The 18,659-nt window shown below is 37.7% G+C and overlaps 1 protein-coding gene across 2 annotated transcripts in view; it reads right to left on the reverse strand.

The window, feature by feature from the left end:
- Positions 1 to 18,659, reverse strand: part of FRMD4A (FERM domain containing 4A) — an 845,860-nt gene that overhangs the window by 704,082 nt on the left and 123,119 nt on the right. For both annotated transcript variants that reach the window (XM_081553514.1, XM_081553513.1), the window contains one exon: positions 2,860 to 3,046. The gene's annotated coding sequence lies outside the window, so the exon portion shown is untranslated. The remainder of the gene's footprint in view (positions 1 to 2,859; positions 3,047 to 18,659) is intronic.

Here is an 18,659-nt window from a genome sequence, read left to right on the forward strand (position 1 = left end):
TGATTCTTGCATTTTCTCCAGTTTGTTTTCAAGGTTTCTGATCATCTTTACTATCATTATTCTGAATTCTGTTTCAGGTAGTTTGCCTATTTCCTCTTCATTTATTTGGACTTCTGTGTTTCTAGTTTGTTCCTCCATTTGTGTACTGTTTCTCTGCCTTTTCATCATTTTTTTTTTAACTTATTGTGTTTGAAGTCTCCTTTTCCCAGGCTTCAAGGTTGAATTTTTTCTTCCTTTTGGTTTCTGCCCTTCTAAAGTTGGTCCTTAGTTTGTGTAAGCTTCATATAGGGTGAGATTTGTTCTGATTTTTTGTTTGTTTGTTTTACCCATGATGGGCAAGTCTGAGTGAAGTGGTAATTCTGTCTGCTGGTGATTTGGTTTGCATTTTTGTTTTGTTTGTTGTTTAGATGAGGCATTCTGCACAGGGTGCTACTGGTGATTGAATGACGCCGGGTCTTATATTTAAGTGGTTTCCTTCGTGTGAGTTCTCACTATTTGATACTCCCTAGGGTTAGTTCTCTCGTAGTCTAGGGTCTTGGAGTCAATGCTCCCACTCCAAAGGCTCAGGGCTTGACCTCTGAGGTAACCATGTAGAAACGAAGGGGTGCAGTTGGGAAAGAGACAAAGAAGGTTGTAGCTTAATATCGGTGTCCACTCGAGTTCAAATGTGGCGGGAAGATGGAGTGGAGTGAATGCAGTTGGACCCAGTGGCGCCATGAGTGCCTCCGCTGTTTGTACAACTTTTAAGTTACTGTTTTTTTGTAACAATTATTCACTTTCTTTTATTATACTCCTACTAGAGAATGAACAGCCGGACTTCAGAATCAGGCACCATTCCTCTCTGTGAAATCCTATAGCTCCAAGCATCAAGCACAGATCAGTAGGGGCTCAATAACATTAAACTGGCCACCAATAAGGATGCTAAATTGTCAAATACAAGAAGAAAGGGGCAAGGACAGCACACTAGAAGGGGTGGGTAGAACATGGGGCTTTTGTGAAGAAAACTAGGAGTCTGACAGAGGAGAAGAAAGAGAATCTCAGAGTTCCAAACATAATGGTCCCTCCACAAAGATGCCTGGAGCTTTTAGTAGAGTTACAGATGTAGAGATTAAACTGGGAAGGATAATGGAGTAGTCTGAAGAAGAAAAATCAATTAGTATAAAACAAACCCTTATCAAACAAAGAAAGAAGCAAAGATATGAGCTCTATAGATTTTTGCAAAACCTTAACCAAGAGCAATCAAAATCAGCAAAATAGAAATTTTGGAGAACAGCAATCCTTTCCGCTAAGTAACTAAGTTCCATCTTTGGCTAATGTAACATCTCAAGAAAGCTGCATAGTAATTCCTTTCAGTGTTGCTGCTGCTGTTTAGTCACTCAGTATATCCAACTCTTTGTGACCCCATGGACTGTAGCCTGCCAGGAAAAACTCTGTCCATGGGTTTTTCCAGGCAAGAATACTGGGGTGAGTTGACATTTCCTTCTCAAGGGGAATTTCCCAACCCAGGATTGAACCCATGTCTCCTGCTTGGCAGGCAGATTCTTTACCACTGTGCTACCTGGGAAGCCCTCCTTTCACTGTAGCTCCTCCTAACAGCACCTCAGTTAAAGCACAGTTTAATGTCACACCCAACAAAACCTATTGCAAAAAAAAAGAATAGCCAAAAAAACCTCTTCTGTACTTAGTGTGAAACTGTTGGTAGACTCTGATGTTTGGGTCACTCACTGCTGCCTGTGCAAATTGCCCCATGCAACAAATTTCTCTTGGAATTTAGTACAAGAAAAATGTCTGTCCCTCCTGAGGTAGTCTGAATGACTGATGGCTTTAGCCCCAGAATGCTCGCTATGACATTTTACTGTTGGAAATCAGAAAGCTACTCTGTCATTTGCTTTGTGACACAGGGTAGGTACCAAGAGGACGAGGTGAAAATCAAGTCAAATGTTATTATACCTTTGGTTAAACAGCATGCAGTAGGCCTTAAATAACTGTTAGTTCCCTTAAATCTCCTTTACATCTGTAATATGAAAATAATAGAATTCATCACAGTTGGCACCTTTGGCTGCCAGAATACTTGAAGCCTAATTTTACTTTCAATTAGAGCAGATATTAACATAGTTGGCATTATTACTTTCTTGGTTTTCCTCAACCTTGTTTTTCTTTTTAATTAATAATGTATTACTCTTATTTAGTAGGCCTTTTTGTCAGTAAGCCATCTGAAGTTCTTTTTTGGAATCAATCATTCTTTAATGTTAAATTGCTCTCAAATAAATTTGGCACACTGTGGAATATTTTGCATCTACTAAAAGGGCAATTATGAAAGCTATTTAGAAATATAGATACTGTCTGTCTGAGACATAATGTTGATTTGACCATAAAATGATACATATACTCTAATTGCAGCCATGCAAATATTTGTATTTTAAGAGGATTTAAATATATTTCCAAGAACTTCTGTTTCTAGCCACGATGGAGTAACAGGGACAAAGTTTACCCACCCACCCAAAACAAACAAACAAACAAAAAAGACAAAATATATGAACCAATATTTTTTAAGATACTGAAAGCAGGGCAAGAAAGAATAATGATCCACAATTTGCCTTATAACTGTCTCAGGTTATTGATTAAAGGTGTTTTAGGCCACAGAACAGAGAGGGAATCCCAAGTGGAATCAAGCAGATTCCCCAAATTTAGGAGACAAAGTTGAGAGTCAGGGGGGACCAAGATGGACAGAGTTCTCACATAGGCCCAGGAATTGTACCTGTTCACACATCCAGTCAGGAAAGCCTAATTCATGGTACATTAGGTAGGATGCTCAAAAAGTTCTTGCCTCAGTAGCAAGGAATGCTCATGCTCACTCACTCAGTCATGTTCAACTGTTCAGTTGTGACTCCATGGACTGTAGTCTCCTAGGTCCTTCTGTCCATGGGATTGTCCAGTCAAGAATACAGCAGTGGGTTGCCATTTCCTCCTCCAGGGGATCTTCCCGACCCAGGGATCAAAGCTGTGTCTCCTGCATTGGCAGATAAATTCTCTACCACTGCACCACCTGGGAAGAAAGGAATAAATAGCCATAGATTGATCAGTCCCCTGGAGTCTGCCTAGCAAATCTTAACAGTAAGACATGAAAGCATCAAACTACTTCCATGTAAGTTAACCGTGTTCCAAAACAAAGCTAAAGAACACTTATATAAGTTCAAAAATATCCAGCACCAAAGAAGGTAAAATTTACAATGCCTGGAACCTAATAAAAATTGCCAGGTATGGAAACTAGCAGGGAACTATGACCATTAAATAATAGACAAATCAATAAAAATCATCCAGAACTAACACAGTTGTTAAAGTTATCAGAAAAGAACTTTAAAAGTTATTATAATTTTATTGAATATGTTAAAAAAATTAAGTAGAGATATGGAAGATATAAAATAGAACCAATTTGAACTTTCAGAGATTAAAAACTACAATGTCAAAAATAGAAAAAAAAACATATTGGTTTGGATTAATGGAGATTACATATTAAAGAAAGAGAAATTAGTGAACTTGAAAATGTAGATACTATTCCAATTGAAAGTGATAAAATTTTTTTTTATAAATAAAACAAAATGAGCATCTGTAAACTGTAGGGTCCCTTCTATCAGCGTAGTGTACATGTAATTTATATCCCCGAACAAAGGCAAATACAGAAAATATATTTGAAGAAATAATGGCTAAAACTTCCCCAAATTATATACTACAGATTAATAAACTCTAAGCATAAGAAACATGAAGAAAACTATACCAAGTCACATTGTAATCAAATTGCACAGTATCAGTTATAAGGAAATTATTTTGAAAGCAACCAGAGTGAAACAAACCTATGTCACACACAGAGGAACAAAGGTAAAGGTAACATTAGATTTCTTATCAGAAATCAGTGGAGCAACATCCTTTAATAAATTTAAAGGAAAACTGTTAGGATTCTTTAATGCAACAAAAGTGACATTAAAAGCAAAAGGTATAAAGACTTTTTCAGAAATACAAAATGAATAAAAGGAAAAGAGATTCGAAAGAAGTAAAACTTTCCACCCTTTATCCCACCAAAAATCAGGCCCAAATGGCTTCACTGATTATAGCAAATATTTAAAGAAGAAATAACAATTCTTTATAAGTTATTTGAGAACATGGAAGAGGAGGAAATATATCTGAACTCATTTTATAAGGTCAGCATTACCTTGATATCAAAATCAGACAAAGACAATATAAGAAAGGAAAATTATATATTAATTAACCTTCATGAACAAGGATGCAAACATCCTAAACTAAATTATAGAAAATAGAACTTAACAGTATATTAAAGAGATAATATATCATGACCAGCCAAAGCTTATCCAAAGAATACAAAGTTGGTTTAACATTCTGAAACCAACCTACGTAATTTATCATAATAACAAACTAAAAAAGAAAAAAACATAAAATTACCTCAATTGATGTATTTAAAAAGCAAACAACAAATTTCAGCATCTATTCCTGATTTTTTAAAAAAAAATTCAGCAAACCTTTCTCAACCTGACAAAGACAAGGAATGAACTATCAAAACAGGCAACAATGTGGATCGATCTCAAAATAATTAGTGCATGAAAGAAGCTAGACCAAAAAATACATATTATGTGATTCCATGCGTATAAAATTCTGGATTGTTTAAACTAATGCATAGTGATAGCAGGTCAGTTGTTTCCTAGGGAATAGACTGGGGTAGGAAGGAGTGAATATATAGCAAAGGGTCCACAGATGGGAGGGATTAACACAAGGCATGAGGAAAATGTGGGTGGTGATGACTATGTCATTATCTTCATTATGATGGTGATTTTATGGATGTGTAAACGTTTCAGACATTACTTTGCCAACAAAGGTCCATCTAGTCAAGGCTATGGTTTTTCCAGTGGTCATGTATGGATGTCAGAGTTGGACTATAAAGAAAGCTGAGTGCCAAAGAATTTATGCTTTTGAACTGTGGTGTTGGAGAAGACTCTTGAGAGTCCCTTGGACTGCAAGGAGATCCAACCAGTCCATCCTAGAGGAGATCAGTCCTGGGTGTTCATTGGAAGGACTGATGTTGAAGCTGAAACTCCAATACTTTGGCCACCTCATGCAAAGAGTTGACTCATTGGAAAAGACCCTGATGCTGGGAAGGATTGGGGGCAGGAGGAGAAGGGGACGACAGAGGATGAGATGGCTGGATGGCATCACCAATTCAATGGACATGAGTTTGGGTAAACTCCAGGAGTTGGTGATGGACAGGGAGGCCTGGCGTGCTGCGATTCATGGGGTCTCAAAGAGTCGGACACGACTGAGTGACTGAACTGAACTGAAACGTGTCAGAACTTTCAAGTTGTGTCCTTCAGATATGTGCAGGTTGGGACATCCCTGGTGGTCCAGTGGTTAAGAATATGCCTTCAAATGCAGAGGAGATAGGTTTGATCCCTGTTCAAGGAACTAAGATCCCACATGCCATGGGGCAACTAAGCCCATGCACTGCAACTAGAGACCCTGCTTGCCACAACTAGAGAAAACCTGTGAGCTGCAATGAAGACCCAGTGCAACCAAAAAAAAATAAATGCAGGTTATTGCATGTCCATTTTACCTCAATAAAGTTGTCTTTTGGGGAGTGAAATAGAAAAGAATTGTTTTATTACCTTGCCAGGGAAAGGGGTCCACAGAAGGCCAATATCTTTGAAAGTATGTGTCCCAATTTGAGGAAGATAGAAGTTTTATCGTAATTGTTCAAAGAGGACAAGAAGAATGGTATAGATTGAGGAGCTTATACGGTCAAGAGAAGACATCATTGTTGGTTGTTGCTGTTGAAAGCAGAAGAGTCGCAGGTATATTTTAAAGAAGTCAGCAAGATGAAAAGACAAAAGACATACAAATCCCAAAAGAATTAAAGAAGAATGGATTCCCAGACAGAGGGGCTGTCATTGGGCAGAGGGCTATATCTTCCCATGAAATAAAAAGAAAGGTGAAAATGCATAGCAATGTTGAGAAAACATGAAGGAGGCATAGAAACAGTGATATGTTAATCTGCCGAGGAGGGCTTGAAGCACCTTCGTTCAATGGTCTTGATTTCAGTAGAGAGTTCCCATGTTTTCCCTTTCTTTCTTCTGCTTCAACCAGGACAATGTGCTCTTGGAGATGCTGGTCACAGAGGGATGGTTCATGCCTCCACCCTCCTCCCCTATGCCAGGCCTCTCATTGGGAGCTGTTGTCTAACACAGCACAAGGTTCCAGAGTGGATGACCACCACATAGAAGGCCTGCATAAGGGAAAGCTTACCTGGGCACTCTCCCTAACATCTTTCAGTGACCTGAGCCCAGAATCCATCCTGTCCTGCTGTTGCTCAGACCCAGACTCAAACAAAATTCTCTGCCTACTCCTCTGAAGTACAACTGTGGATGGTAGCCCCACTCCTGGCCTCCCTGGGCCACCCAGGGGAGTTACAGATGCCACTCACCAGCAAATGCAGTCCTTCCTAGCTCTAAACCAGAGTAAGGAGTCCGTGATATCCTGTATTGTGCCAAAGGGTACCCACAGCCTTCATATACCACTTCCTTGCTGGGCTGGCTGGGTCCACACAGCTGGTTTTGCCTTTGTCCTCTGCCCAGCATTCTAGCTCCGCAAGACTCCAACCCTGTCCCCAAACCCTAGGACATATGTTGTCCATGCAGCACCGTGGCCTGGTCAGCTTCACCAGCCCACCTACTCCACCAGTCCACCTACAGCCAGGACTCCCCTCCCAAAGGGCTGACAGAATGCAGGTGCCAAGAGCCTTGACATTTCTGCCACCCCAGTTCTAAAATGAAATGAGCAATACTGCATAAAGAAGACAAAGCATAGGAAACAGGCAAATCAGTACATTTCTTGTAACACCGAAATACCTCTAATTCACCCATTACTGTATGCAGATGTTCACGTTAATTCTTTAAAGTTGATTTTTAAAAATTTTACACAAATTACATCACAAAGTCCTTTACCAAGACTCAACCATCTTTTATAATAACATCTCTCATCTTTAAGCACAGGTAAACCTTCTGTGATATTTGAATCATAGTCAAATTTTGTGTTTTGCTATTTTCCCCTATAATCCTTATCTGATAACTAGTTTTCTACTTCCTCACCTTAGGCTCATAATAAACAGCTTGCGTCAGATTGTTAAACTTAGGCTACTTCATTATAATCAAGTGCTGAACATTTTTTTTTCCTTTCTAGTTATTGTTGTAACTATTCAGGGTAATACCACTGTAACTCAGCTTTGTACAGATAACATTTGTTTTCCTTTTAAACTATTTTCATACACACACTTCCCCATATGAAGATTACTAGAATAAAGCTAATATTAGTTTCATGTTGCCTAAAATATTGCCCTGTTGAAGTGAATCAATTTCCAGTGTCATCTCTAGTGCAAGAGGCAGCTTCAAGATTCATCAGCACTTCCTCTGATGTTGACTTATTTAATAGGTGTGTAATTTACTCTGGAATGAGTTTAATTTCTATTTATTTTCTGATAAAGGAGGTTAAGCAATTTTTCTCTAGTGTGACTTGTTTATTCCCCATTTGTATATATATATATATGTACACATATATTTGTCTACTGGAGATTTGGTGCTGGTTTGGGGGATTTTATAAGCTGTTTACATATTGTATCTATTAAGTTTCTATCTGTTGTAAAGGTATATTTGTAAAACATCAGAAATCCTAAAAAACATTTAATAACACTGTATATGTGACACTTGGACTTCCTGAAAGAACTTAAATTTTTTTCTTTACTTTGCTGCTATTTTATCTTTGTTTTATTTTAATTGTACAGAAATTTGAATTTTATTTAAAAACCTTTGCCCATTTTTTTCTTTATAACTTCTCTAATAATCTAAAATGATTTCTATCTTTGGTTAAATAAACTATCTCTTTGTATATGACTTAGTTTTCTATTTTAATTCTTTGAGGTAAATTTGTCTTTTGCCACACTGAAATAAAATTACTCTAGAAGCATGTATAGAATAAGTTTGTTCTATATAATTCTATTATATTTATTTGCCATGTATTATCTTTTCATAAGTACTAAAAATTATTTATGCATGCCCTATCTTATTTCAATGGTCTATATTTTTCCTTCTAATACCAGCTCAATTATTGCTATTTTTTTAAATCTATTTTATAATTATTAGTTCTTCATTGACACTTTCATATTTTTGTCTATCTTTCCAAGAATACTATGGAACCAGTTATTTTGAATTCTTTAAAACACCAGTGATATCATTGGTATTTCAACTGAAGAAGTGAAGGGAAATGAAGTCACTCAGTCGTGTCTGACTCTTTGCAACTCCATGGACTGTAGCCTGCCAGCCTCCTCCATCCATGGGATTTTCTAGGCAAGAAGACTGGAGTGGGTAGCCATTTCCTTCTCCAGGGAATTTTCCCTACCTAGGGATCAAACCCTGGCCTCCCACATTTCAGGTAGACTCTTTACCGTCTGAGCCAGACGGTGTCTTAAAACTAAAAACGAAAAAAAATTGCCACCTCCATTCAACCTTCCTCTCCAAAAGGGATGTATTTTTCTACATATTCAGGCCTTTTTGTCCACCATGAAAATTTTGTGGGTTTTTTTAATATGTTTTATATACTCTCACACAAGTTTAATTAACACATAATTCAATTTTGTGGCTATCATAAATTGGAAGTCTTGTATTATTATATTTTTAGCTGAATAATAAAGGCATTTGAGTATAGGACTTATCTGCATGATTCTGTCTTATGACAAGCAGTTTTTCTCACTGTTCTATTATCTCTAATAGCTTTGGTTGATTATTTTAGCTCTTCTAGGTATATAATCATAGTTTTCTAATGGAGTTCCTTTTAAAGCTCATTTGTTTTTTATATGTTATTATGTGGACAAGACAATAGAAATTTCTGCAAAATAGTCATTGTGAAAGACACTCCATTCTGCTACTCATGCTGAAAAGAAACTCACATCCACATTTATGTGTCAGCAAAACTTGCTGACTGTACCTGTAAAACACTTCCAGAATCCCAGTCCTTCCTAGCATCTCCCCTCTATCTCAGCCACAAGGCCCTCTCACAGGGATTATTGCAACAGCTTCCTTAGCACAGTCCAAAAAAGCAACTAGAGTGATTTTCAAGATATTAGGTCAGATTTTGCCACACTTCTGCTCAAAATCTTCCAAAATTCCTGATGAAAAGTGAAAGTGTTAGTCGCTCAGTTGTGTTCAACTCTTTGTGACCTCATGGACTGTAGCCCACCAGGTTCCTCTGTCCATAGAATTCTCCAGGCAAGAATACTGGGGTGAGTTGCCATTCCCTTTTCCAGGGGATCTTCCCAACCCCAGGAATCGAACCCATGTTTCCTATATTGCAGACAGATTCTTGATAGTTCCTTGCAAAACTCTAGATGGTCTGCCTCTTCCATCTGTACAACCTAAGACTTCATTACTCATTAAATTCTTTCCAGTTACAGGAGACGCTATTATTACTTGAACATATCAGATATATTCCTGCCTACTTGCTACTACAGATGCCTGGAAAGCTCTTCCCTGGTATTTGGATGGCTCCCCCCTTTACCACCTCCACGTCTTTGCTCAAATGTTAGATTCTAAGTGATGCTTTTCCCCTGACTCCCCTATTTAAAATTACTTCCTCTCCTTGTGCTTCCCTAAGCCTTTCCTGCTTTATTTTTCTCCACTGCACTTTTCACCATGTGACATTGCATCTATGCATGTGTTTCTCATCTTCCTACCTATCTTCTTCCCATACAACCTGAGATTAAAATATAAGTTAGGCTCTGAGAGAGCAAGGCTCTGTCCATTTCACTTTTTACTGTGTCCTCAGCATTAGGAAATAGTTGCTCAATACATAATTTTATTGAATAAAAGAATTGAATTGTACTGAATTATTTTTGTATCAGGTGGAGGGTGAATAATTCTGAATATATGCAAGCTCAGTATGATTTTTACCTATGATATTAAATGGACCTCTTTATCAAATAAAGAATATTTAAAATTTTATTTTATTGAAATATAGTTGATTTACAATGTTGTGTTAATTCCAACTGTACAGCAAAGTGATTCAGTTGTACATATATATACTTTTTAATATTCTTTTCCATTATGGTTTAGGCTTCCCTTGTGGCTTAGCTGGTAAAGAATCTGCCTTCAGAATGGACAAAGAATTAATCTCAAAAATATACAAGCAACTCCTGCAGCTGAATTCCAGAAAAATAAATGACCCAATCAAAAAATGGGCCAAAGAACTAAACAGACTTTTCTCCAAAGAAGACATACAGATGGCTAACAAACACATGAGAAGATGCTCAACATCACTCATTATCAGAGAAATGTAAATCAAAACCACAATGAGGTACTATTTCACGCCAGTCAGAATGGCTGCTATCCAAAAAGTCTACAAGCAATAAATGCTGGAGAGGGTGTGGAGAAAAGGGAACCCTCTTACACTGTTGGTGGGAATGCAAACTAGTACAGCCACTATGGAGAACAGTGTGGAGATTCCTTAAAAAACTGGAAATAGAACTGCCATATGACCCAGCAATCCCACTGCTGGGCATACACACCGAGGAAACCAGAATCGAAAGAGATACATGTATCCCAATGTTCACTGCAGCACTGTTTATAATAGTCAGGACATGGAAGCAACCTAGATCTCCATCAGCAGATGAATGGATAAGGAAGCTGTGGTACATATACACAATGGAATATTACTCAGCCATTAAAAAGAATACATTTGAATCAGTTCTAATGAGGTGGATGAAACTGGAGCCCATTATACAGAGTGAAGTAAGCCAGAAAGAAAAACACCAATACAGTATACTAATGCGTATATATGGAATTTGAAAGATGGTAACGATAACCCTATCTGCTAGATAGAAAAAGAGACACAGATGCATAGAACAGTCTTTTGGACTCTGTGGGAGAAGGTGAGGGTGGGACGATCTGAGAGAGTAGCACTGAAACATGTATATTATCATATGTGAAACAGAACAGCAGTCCAGGTTCAATGCATGAGACAAGTGCTCAGGGCTGGTGCAATGGGATGACCCAGAGGGATGGGATGGGGAGGGAGGTGAGAGGGGAGTTCAGGATGGGGAACACATGTAAACCCATGGCTGATTCATATCAATGTATGGCAAAAACCACTACAATATTGTAAAGTAATTAGCCTCCAACTAAAATAAATAGATTAATAATAATAAAAAAAAGAATCTGCCTTCAATGTGGGAGACCTGGGTTCGATCTCTGGGTTGGGAAGAGCCCCTGGAGAAGGGAAAGGCTACGCACTCCAGTATTCTAGCCTGGAGAATTCCATGGACTGTACAGTCCATGCGGTTGCAAAGAGTTGGACATGACTGAGCGACTTTCACTTCCATTGTGGTTTATCATAGGATATTGAATATTAGTTCCCTGTGTTATACAGTAGGACCTTGTTGTTTATCCACTCTATATATACTAATTTGCATCTGCCAATTCCAAACTCCCAACACATCCCTCCCCCAATTCCCCGCCCCAATCCCTTCCCCTTTGGCAAACACAAGTCTGTTCTCTATATCTGGGAGTCTGTTTTTGTTTTGTAGATAAATTTATTTGTGCCATATTTTAGATTCTACATATAAGTGATATCGTATGGTATTTGTCTTCCTATTTCTGACTTGCTTCACTTAGTATGATAATCTCTAGGTCCATCCACATTGCCACAAATATTATTTCATTTGAAGAACAATATTTTTATTCCCTCTTTTCATAGGTCTGATTGGGAACTGGTGCTCAATTTTATTAAACATCTCATCAGGCAAGTGTAATTTTATATATTATGTCATCCTACAGAGTGTTAATATATTTCACTAGACATTTCTCCTGTAAATGATCAAATGAAATTAATCTCCAGGGATATTCTTAAAAGTACTGGATATACTGTTTAACTGGGCATATTGCCTTCTCATGGATACAGGCCAATGGCTGATCCACTAGAGAGCAAAGAAGAGGAAATTCTAAATATTTGGCCAGCATGAAATGAAGTAAGATGGGGAAGAAATGCTTCACTGACATATTTCAAATTTCCCTTGTGAATATTTCTTCTTTGTTTGTGTATGTAACATTGATTAATGACTGCATCTGGGTTGGTTGATGGAAGTTCCAGTTATCAACAACTACTTTTATGCAGACAATGTTTCATAGTCATATTACACAGCCCATGAGTTATCATTTCTTTTAACATTCTTAATGACCTGACTCTTTTCCCAAAGTCTGGTAGTTTCCCTAATCCCTACTTTTCATACAAATAATAGGCCCACAGTTAAGAAAAAAATAAAACCTTGGTTTGTAATTCTAACATATATCTCTGTGATACCAGCACAGAAACATGTTCAAATATTTTAATGAATAAATTACACTAGCATTTGTCTTTTAGTAGTAAATAGTCTAGTGTTTACTACAATATAGGATTCAGAACAATTAGATGCAACTTTTGTGGTTTTTTCATCCTTGCAAATATTTAAAAATCAAATGAAACCTTAACTTTATCAGAAATTCAATTGTTTTGTCAATTATAGGTAGTTTTGTTTCATTCCATATTCATGCAATCTCTCTTTTAAAAATCAAATGAAACCTTAACTTTATCAGAAATTCAATTGTTTTGTCAATTATAGGTAGTTTTGTTTCATTCCATATTCATGCAATCTCTCTCTGCCCAAAATTAACATTATAGGTGTAACTTCTTTCAAGTAAAAGCTGTGTCCTGACAGGTGACACATAAAGAAATTTCTTTATTGTCTTTTTAATATTCAGTGGGGATTTGCCTATTGAAAGAGTCCCTGCATGACATACACTACACCTTGGCCAGGTGATCAAGGTCAACATCAACAGTGATGAGTTATACTAACAGTATATACCCTTGATACAATGTGATGAAAAGTGAAAGTGAAAGTTGCTCAGTCGTGTCCAACTCTTTGTGACCAGATGGACTATACAGTCCATAGGATTCTCCAGGCCAGAATACTGGAGCGGGTAGCCTTTTACTTCTCCAGGGAATCTTCCCAACCCAGGGATTGAACCCAGGTCTCCTGCACTGCAGGCAGATTCTTTACTGTCTGAGCCACCTGAAAGTGGCAGATTATTTCTACTAATTTCTCTCTTCCCAGAATCCTTAACTCCAGTCTCTCCATGAGAAGAGCACAAAACCAACCCCAGTTGAGGAACATTCTATAAGATACCTGACCAGTGCACCTTAAAAGTGTTAAAGTCATCAAGAACAAGGAAAGTCTATATAAACTGTCACAGCCAAGGAAACCCTATAGAAATATAAGAAGTAAGAAAAATGGGGTATCCTGGATGGGAACCTAAAGCAGAAAAGGGACATTTTGTAACAACAAAGAAATGAGGTATGGACTTCATCTTATTATTGATATGATAATTATATATCAATATTGATTCATTAATTTGGGCAAATATAGCATACGTATACACTATATTATAATAAAGACATTAACAATAGAGGAAACTGTGTGTAGACTATAACGAGAACTCTCTGTTCAATTTTTCTACAAATCTAACTCTGTTCTAAAAATTTTTCAAGTTTATTTAAAAAAATAAAATTGTGAACAAGGCTGAAATTTGGCCAAAAATATTTATTATTATTGTGACTTATTTTTATAACCGATGATGAAAAAATTCCCAAAACTATATGTGAAAACTCAAGGTAAGTGGTAATATGGATTCAGGTATACTTTTCCTACAATTTTGGGGCAATATCAAAGTAATTTGGGGCTTAGATTATCTAGACTAGTGTCTTAATATTCCCTGTTGCTTATACTTGTGAAAGTAGCTTTATCTTTACAAAATCCAAGCAAATAAGATAGAGACTCTGCTTCTAATTGATAAAGTAGATAAAGAACAGAGATGAACAGATCCCACTTTTTAAAAATCAAGCACAGTGGGGACTTCCCTGGTGGTCCAGTGGTTAAGAATCTGTCTTCTAGTACAGGTGATGTAGCTTTGATCCTGGGTAGAGGAATTAAGATCCCACACGCTGCAGGGCAGCAGAGCCCTTGCGCCACAACAAAGAGCCATTTAAAAATTGAGTATTATGATGGATACTTTTTCAAAACTACTGATATCTTTGTAAATTATGCTATCAGTGGATTCTTCTCTTTCTAAATCTTGATTTTTGTGCCCAAATTTACTTAAAGCAATGTATACGTATACAAACAGCAAACCATGCTATCCAGTAGTGTCAAACCAAAGATCACCTTAGAACACTGGTATCAGCCAGCCAAGCAACAACCACAAAGATGAGAGAGCTTCAGCCTTAATCGTACACTGGAAATCAGAACATGAGACAGAAGGGGAAATTTCTACAAGTAGACAACAAATGACAAATTCATCACCATCCCACAGGAACTAACAGGATTGGGCCCTATCAGGTCAACAGGTTGAAGGCATAGAACCCACAACTTGAACTTATCATCCTTTACTCCTCACTTTGAGCTAATGTCAAGATGGAAAAGTCAAGCAAAGAGGTGGGAGTAAAGAAACTTTGAGGTTTATAAATTCAGCACTGCTGTGAAGTTGAGTAGACAAATTCTGGCATGACAATCCTCTGTGAATGTACCTTTCAGGGTTGACTTCCAACTTTTCCCTCACAGGAGAATGAAGACCAAACACTCTCTTGTGATGTTTTTTAATATAAGAGAGAACACAAAGGGGTTTTAAAATGAATCTCAGTAATCATTCTCAAAAGTCTAGCTTCTATGACCATGACCAAATCCACCACTAAGACATTATTTTTTTAAGAAAGAGCTTTATATTATAAATATTTACTAATTTTTTAAAAAGAGAACAATATTGGCATGTCATAGGAATGTACTAAATATTCCTATTCACATTCTCAGGAAGAAGTCTGCTTAAGAATACTAAAGATGGGACTTCCCAGGCAGTTCAGTGGTTAAAACTTTGCCTCCCAATACAGGGGGTACAAGTTTGATTCCTAATTAGGGAGCTAAGATCTCAGATGCCTTGTGGTCAAAAAACCAAAACATAAAGCAGAAGCAACACTGTAACAAATTTAATAAAGATTTTTAAAATGGTCCACACAAGAAACCTAAAAAAACCCCAAAACCTAAAGATATTAAAGGGGAAACTAAATTTCACCATATGCAATATAGGAAAGTTTTCCATTCCAAAGTACTTCTAAATATAAAAGTATTCAAGTCACGCAATATACAAAGCAGAGGGAAATTAACCTAAAAATATTAATAATCCAAGAGAGAAAATGGAATGTCTCTCCTAAATAAAATTGCATTGTTTAACAAAATAGTTGCTGTTAAGTGCTTTATTTCCATGTTTGTCCCCTGTTCTTTCATCACATTAACTCTTGTCTTAGTAATGATTTCCCTCAGGGCTGTATATGGGCAAGACCAGCATTAACATGGAATTTAAATATTGTTTCTTCTTGAGAATCAAACCAGATGCTGGTAGCCAACACCTCGTTCTTTCTTTTGGTTGCTGTCAGAAGGACCAAGGAGACCCTGAGCTAGGCCTAACACAAAAACAAAGGACAGTTGGGGAGAGAATGAGAAAGCAATGGGAATATCATCACTCCCTATTTTTGCTAGAATAAGAGCTAAAAAAGAATTAACTTCAGTGTCTAGAGGTAAGAAACTTCCCCTTGTGAGGTTTCCCAAATGGAAACAGAAATACAACCTAATTAGTTCCTGAAAAAAAAAAAAAAAATAGAGAGGATGTTCAACACAAAATAACTAATACCAAATGCCCAAAAGGTCAATAAGTAGATGGTAAATTTCAGGCTCCTCCAGTCATTTATTGTAAAATGGTCTTAACTATGTAGTTACATTAAATATTAATGCTTCTATATACATGTGTTCACATAGAACGAGAAAATAGAGCGCCAAAAAACAGAGAAGGACCCCAGGCAAGGGAGCCCTCTCAGTGCCTGAATGGGCGGAGCAACGGAGAAAGACTGGCCAAAGAGGCCTTCTGATCGCCAGCCACAAGAGGCTCGAAAAAAGACTCTGATAGGGCCATAACTCCTGCCGTGGAGGCAGTCTGTGCCCCCTGCACACTTGGCACTGACAGGGTCCCCGCAAGCCAAGCAGCTGCACCACCTTCACAGTCAACTCTCACTGGGGCAGAGCTGCCACTAGGAAAAAAAAAAAGTCTTGTGTTTATGCGCACAGGGTCACTTCGGTCCTGTCCGACTCTTTGCAAACCTGTAGACTGTGGCCTGCTGAGCTTCTCTGTCAGAGATGGGGTTCTCTAGGCAAGAATACTGGAGTGTATTGGCCAATACTGGTTGCCATACCCTTCTAGAGCGCTATATTTCCTACTACCCTACCTGCCAATTCCCCTGAATACCTGGTGCTGCCAGAACCCCTGTGACCCAAGCAGCTGCACCACCTCCACACCTGGCCCTCTCAGGGGCAAACCCAAGCCTTCCAGGGCAGCCTCAGGAGCTAAACCCCAGCAGATGACCCACATGTAGAGATGGAAATAAAATCACAGTTGAGACCCAGGGGCAGAGCGGCTAAGGAAGATGACTCAAAACCTTCCCACCAGCTGTACAAGCTGTAGATTAGAGCCACTTGATCAACTAAGCAGACTCTGTGTCTATGGAACATATAAAAGGCCACTGAGAGCTCCCACAAAAGAAAACGCACTAGCTCTGATAGCTGTGAACATTGGAGGCAAGAACACACAGGAGTAGGACCAGATTAAAATCTGAGCTGCCCCCACAGCAGGTACAGAGATAGTACAGTGTTGGAGGGCATTCTAGGGAGGTAAATTGGACTGTGATTCCCAGCACAGGGAAGGACTCTGACAGCAGTGACTCGAGAAAAACATTTATTATTATTTTTTTACTTGTTCTGTAGATTCTTTTGGATTTTTTTCTTTTTTCCCTCACCCCTGCCCAGTTATAGTTGACGATTTTATTGGCACTAAGAAATCCAATTAAGCTTTTGAGTTTTTTTTTTTTTTCTTCAGTCACATTTTTATTGTTGTCATAAACCTCCACCTCTACACTGGGCTTTTGCAGTTCTGTGGAGTTTTCCTCTTTTTTTTCCTATCTCTTTATTTCAATTTTTTAAAACCTATTATTATTTTTTCTACATTTATTCCTTTGTTTGCTTTTCCTACTGTTCTTTTCCCCTTGTAGTTAATCTTTAATGCATATAAATCTTCTTTATCTACCTCTATTTAACTTTGCATATCTATTCTTTCTTTCTTTCCTTTCTCTCTTTTCCTTTCAACATATTTGTTAGTTTTATTTTCATGGCTTTATTCCCCACTTGGCACCTTGCTTTAGTTTTGTTTTCCAGTTTGTGCTTTAATTGGTTTTGTTCTGGTAGATATAATTTTTTGGTTTCCTTTGTTCACCAGGTCAACCCATTGCACTTACTTTTTGTTGGACTGTTTTGATTTTGCTTATGGGTGAATACATATATGTGTATATTCAGTCACACTTTCTATTGTTGTTATAAAGCTCTGCCTCTACATTGGGCTTTTGCAGTTCTGTGGTTCTCCTCCCCGCCCCCCTTTTTCTTTCTTCTTCCATTTTTTTCTCTTTTCACTTTTTATAATTTTAATTTTTTAAACCTATTACTTTTTTCTATATTTATTCTTTCGTTTGCCTTTCCTATTGTTCCTTTCCCCTTGCAGGTAATCTTTAATGTACGTAAATCTTCTTCATCTACCTTTATTTAACTTTGCATATCTATTCTCTCTTTTCTTTCTTTCCTTTCCTGACAACATATTTTTTAGCTTTGTTTCCATTACTTTATTCCCCACTTGGCACCTTGCTTTAGTTTTGTTTTCCAGTTTGTGCTTAAGTTAGTTTTGTTTTTAACTGGTAAATATAATTTTTGATTTCCTTTGTTTGCCAGATCAAGCTACTTTATTTTTGCAGGGCTGTTTTCACTTTGCTCATGAGTGTACAATGTATATGTGTATATTCCATTATTTTCATTATTATTTGCCTGATTTTGTAACTGCCATTTGTCTGGAGTTCAGCTTTGGTTTCTCATTTTTGGATATTTCTTTTACTCCCTCTTAATGTCATAACAAACCACTTATGGAATCTTTGTTCCTGACCAGAGATCAAACCCTGAGCCTTTGGAGTGGGAGCAGTGACTCCAAGACCCTAGACTAACAGAGAACTAACCCTAGGGAGTATCAAATAGTGAGAACTCATGCAAAGGAAACCACTTGAATATAAGACCCGGCATCACCCAACCACCAGTAGCACCCTCTGCAGGATGTCTCATCTATACAACAAACAAAACAAAAATACAAACCCAATCATCAGCAGACAGGAATACCACCTCACTCGGCCTTGCCCATCAGGGGAAAAATGAACAAACAAACAAAAACTCAGCACAAATCTCACCCTATACGAAGCTCACACAAACCTCTGGACCAAACTCAGGAGGGCAGAAACCAAAAGGAAGAAAGAATTCAACCTTCTTCAAGGAAAGAATTCAACTTTCCTTGAAGCCTGGGAAAAGGAGACCGCAAACACAATAATTTAAAAAAAAATGAAAAGGCAGAGAAATACTGCACAAATGAAGGGTCAAACTAGAAACAGAGAAGTCC

The sequence above is a fragment of the Giraffa tippelskirchi genome, chromosome 13 (genome assembly GCF_054371585.1).
Source record: "Giraffa tippelskirchi isolate mGirTip1 chromosome 13, T2T-mGirTip1v1.2.pri, whole genome shotgun sequence".
Taxonomy (NCBI): domain Eukaryota; kingdom Metazoa; phylum Chordata; class Mammalia; order Artiodactyla; family Giraffidae; genus Giraffa; species Giraffa tippelskirchi.